This window comes from Orycteropus afer, unplaced genomic scaffold, assembly GCF_000298275.1.
Source record: "Orycteropus afer afer isolate SDZICR_OR568_19922 unplaced genomic scaffold, OryAfe1.0 scaffold00011, whole genome shotgun sequence".
Taxonomy (NCBI): domain Eukaryota; kingdom Metazoa; phylum Chordata; class Mammalia; order Tubulidentata; family Orycteropodidae; genus Orycteropus; species Orycteropus afer.
In genome coordinates this window covers 13,264,764-13,269,720 of record NW_006921598.1, presented here as the reverse complement: position 1 = coordinate 13,269,720, position 4,957 = coordinate 13,264,764, and positions in this window count along the sequence as shown.

Here is a 4,957-nt window from a genome sequence, read left to right as displayed (position 1 = left end):
TGGCAGGCCATGTGGTTTGGTAACATCAGGACTGTGCCATTTTATTTGTCGACCTTGGGCTTGTTAGCCTCAGCAGACAGTAGCTGCCTCAGTGAAGAAAAGCCTCTAGTTTCAGTGGGCTGAGAGCAAGAGGCAGAGCTGAAGCCCAAGGTCGAGGGGCTTTCACCCAGCCCCTAGAGCCTGGCACTTTGAACTTGGACTTAAAGCCTCCAAACTGTGAGAGAATAAACTCCTGTTTGTTAAAGCCATCCCATTTGTGGTATACTCCTGTCAGAGCAGCACTAGGTAACCAGAACAACTTGCAAAGTGATAGATGAGAAGGCTATTCTTTGCAAGATATTTTATGATAGCAGAAATCTGCTAATAATCCAATGGGGGGTCATTAAAGTTATTCCTCAAATATTTCCATTTCCTCTCCCTGGAAATCTCTCCAGACAGATCTGTCCTGGAGGAAGTGCAGCCAGAATGCTCCTTGGAAGCAAGAATGGCCAGACTCCGTCTCACCTATTTTGGTCATGTAAGAAGGGACCATTTCCTGGAGAAGGATGTCATGCTTGGTAGGGTGGAGGGTCGACGAAAGAGGGGGAGGCCTTCAACGAGATGCATTGACATGGTGGCTGCAATGATGAGCTCAAGTATAGCAGGGATTGTGGGGCTGGCACGGGATCGGGCAGTGTTTCGTTCTGCTGTGCATGGGGTCGCTATGAGTCGGAAACGACTCGACGGCACTTAACAACATTAACAACTCCCTGGGTAGGATTGATTTTCCTGGCTCCCTTGTGGTTGAATGGATTCTAGGTGATGAATTGTGAGCAGAAATGATAGGCATTTAAATACTAGTGTGAGACCTTCCAGAACTTTTTTCCTTTATTACATTGCCTGGCAAGCCTGGCAATGTTTGAAATGAAGACTGTTCTGTCACCCTGGGTCCTGGAGTGAGAATATATGGAGCAGAGTACATGGCCAAACCACAATTGACATGTAGTATGGGTGAAAAACCATCCTTTGTTCTCTAATGCCACAAAGATTTTGCCATTACAATGACATCTGAAAAAGTTTTGTGAACTCAGAGTGACATTTTCTGATGCTGTGATTTTAGGGATCATGACAGGAATTTGGAAAATCTTTAGTTGATGTGGGCTTTCCAGGTGCTATTTACATAATTCACAATTAGGCTACTTGTAGGACCTCAGGTAAAATATGAGGCTTGGAAGTTTGTCATCTATCAAATTGTAATTTGGGTTAAATCTAGAAGTTTAGAAAATTTAGGATGAATTATATTCATTTATGTTCTTTGTAATCTGAAGTTATCTAAACTGAAGTTATTTTTCAATTTTAAATATTGATGGTTATTCTCCATACAAGTCTCTTATAAGTTGCACTAAATGACGTATATTAATCAGTCTTGTGACACCATCGACAGGTATGGACTGTGCGGGTTAGCTGTTGATCTTACAAATTTATTGAGATGTCTGACATAATTGTATATGAATAAAATACAATAGAATATAAACTTCTTTTTCTGAAAAAAGCTTTTATTGTGATTTTGATGAAGATTTACAGAGCAAATCAGTTTTCCATTCAACAGTTCATACACATTTTGTTTCTTGCCTTTGATTGCAGTCCCCACAATGTAACATCACTCATTCTACCTCCTCCCTGTGTTTCTCATTTCCATTTCTTCTGTTTTCCTATTCTATACTGCTTTCTGAACTTTGTCCTTGGGCAAAAGCTGCCCTTTTGATCTTTAATGTTTGATTGTTCTAAGGAGTGTGTACCTTCTTAGTGTTATTGTTCACCTTATGTTGTAGTTGTTGTTATGTGCCGTCAACTCTGACCTCACTCATAGTGACTCCTCCTTGGGTTTCCGAGGCAGTATCACTATGGAAGTAGAGTGCCCAACCTTCCTTCCCAGGAGTGGCTGGTGGGTTTGAACTGCCAGCCTTCTGGTTAGCAGTCAAATGCCTTAGGCATTTAATCATTACCCCCCAAATTACCAACCTTGTCCCTTCTACCAGCTCATTCACTCTAAGACTTATTTTTTCATAAATTATAAATATTTATCATGTATTACATTTATCAGTGTAATGCCACTTTTCTCTGAATCTTTTTTTTTTTTTTTTTCAGTTTGAGCTTCTGAACATTTCTCCTATACCTGGCATTATTATTATTTTTTTAAATCAATAATGCTGCTTGATTGAGAATATCAATAATTGCAATTGAGCCAAACCCATTTTTCTCTGCAGGCTACTTCCTATTCTAAATTGCAGTCAAGAGCATTGCTGGCCCACTGTCTTCAGTGATCATTAAATGGTCTTTTTCTTTCCTTTAAAACTCTCACTTGAGTGCTAGGATAGCACTAGATTCTTATATGAGAATGGAAAATTCCAGATGCCTTACATACTACTTAAAGCAGCTTATTTCTGGACCATTCCTGTTTCCCTTGATTGAAACTTAAAATTTTTAAATTGGGTCAGTGAGTGTAGTTAGGGAGATTTCTTAATTACATAGAAGCAGAACTTTAGAAACTGTAACAACAACATGACAAAATTAAATCAGCATATAGGCTATTAAGTCAAATATACGCTTAGAAATTGATATTTACTTTAAGGAAAGTAAACTGCTCTTAAAAAGTTCTGTGGTCTTGTTTATGTTCTATTACTTTGTAGTAGAATTTTATCTTAGTAATTTGAGTAGATGTTTATATACAATAGATGATTAGGGAATTTTATTTCCTATTTAAAAATATTTGAAAATATTTTAAAAATATTTGTTTACAAAAAATGAAATATGTAAATTGTAAGGATCCTATTATCTATTTCTGCATTTTCAATTTGCTAGTATTTCATTTGGACTTTTCCTTGCTATTTCTTGATACTTCAGTTTTTTTTTTCCCCCTGACTACCTCTAGGGGGCAACTTAACCTAAATTATACTTTGGCTGAATGATAAACATATCGTTGTACTAAAAAAAAAAAAATGTCCAATGACATTATGCAGTTAACATTATTATTGTCTAACCAGCCACTCCTCAGAAGGAAGGTTGGGCAATCTACTTCTGTAGTCATACCGTCTTGGAAACCCAAGCAGGGGTGGCTATGAGTTGGGTCCCACTCAACGGCACATAACAACAACAATGAAAATTTGGTAAAATTTACTTCTGTTTATGGAAGCAACTGAATGCAGTCTTTGTCCGTGATTTCTGGCTCTCAAGATCTGTAGTGGCATTGCATTTTGATGCTTGTGAAGGTTGGGCAATCTACTTCTGCAGTGATACTACCTCAGAAACCCAAGGAGGGGTTGCTATGAGTTGGATCCGACTCGAAGGCAGTGGGTATGAAGGCAGAGAGGGTGAAGAAGACACAAATCCACCATTTATAATGAATGTTGCATTCTGTAGTTCATCTGCTTTCAGGCCATAGCTAGGCATTTGGGAAGATGCAAAAGCAGAAGTCAGAGGTGTACTACCTCACATACCTACACCCATTTTTCTAGCTCAGAGTGTAAGAACAGGAAGGAGAGGAATTTTGAGATTTTAAGGAGAGTAGATATCTAGGCATGAATCAAGATGGTACCCACCGTATGAACCCAGAATGGATTGTGGTGAGTGGAAAAGACAAAATACCACTTTTCTGATACCAATTGCTGCTATATCAAGTCCTCACTTCTCTGATAGGAGTTGTACACCAGCAGTTCTATTTCTGGTCCTAACCCAGAGCTAGATCAATCTCACAAGGTAAAGGATACAGTCCTCCAGACTAAGTTGGCTCAAGGCCCTAAATGCCAGTCACAAGATTGGGAGTTCCCATGATACCCTCACTTCTGACGTGCTGGCTAAAAATTTTGGGTTTTCCCACTACCCTTTCAGGATGCCAGGCACAAGCTCAAGATCTTCCTGGCTCTCTGACATCTGAGTTGCTGGCTACAAATTTGGGGGTCTGCTCTATCCCCTAAGGATACCAGCCATAAGCATAAGAGTCCCCAGCGTCCCTCACTTCTGACCTGCTGGATCCCACTACTCTCTTGGGTCTGATAATTCACTGGAATGACCCAGAGAACTTACTGAGAGTGCTACACTTATGATTACAATTTTATTATAGGAAAAAGGATACAAATTAAGAGACACATAGAGCAAAATCTGGGAAGATTCTGAACATGGAGGCTCCATGATCCAACAAGGGTCACATTACCCTTCCATGTGCATCTGTATCTGTCACCAATCAGGAAGTCCATGGAGCTCCCATGTCTAGAGACTATTGGGACATAATTATATAGCCATGATTGATTTAATCAGTCCACCTCCCCTGAGGTCAGCTGATATGCAGTGCTCTTTCCAGCCTGGCAACCCCAATCAGTCATTTAACTCTCAGATGTGGTCTGGAAGCCTACATATAACAAAACTCAACAAACAAACAAATCCAAAACCAAAACCAAAACTACCTCACTGCCATTGAGTCTATTCTGACTCATAGAGACCCCCATTAAATTTCAAGGGCTATAAATCTTTATGGGAGCAGATTGCTTCATCTTTCTTCTGCAGACCAGCTGGTAGACTTGAATCACCAATCTTCTGATTAGCAGCCAGATGCCTTAACCTCCACATCACAAGAGCTCCTTTTATGTAACAAAGACATCTTAAGTACTCAGGAGATTTTAAGGGTTTAGAGTTATTTCTCAAGGACAAAGACTAAATTACTTTTAGTAAAGTTAGTGTAAACCCCATAATTGTGTTCTGTGTACTTGGAGAGCAATTCATCTCTTATAAGTTAAATTTTCTAGTTTATTTCTTTTTATATCTGAGTCATTAATGAAACCTTATTACAGTTTTTTTCCAGCTGAGCTACAGGCTCTGGCTTAGGCTAGAAGTTTTGGAAGGGAATCCACCAGTGTCCCCTCCTGAGAGGGGTGGTAAATTTGGGGAGAAGAAAAGAGGTTATTTGCTCTCTTTCTCCTTCATT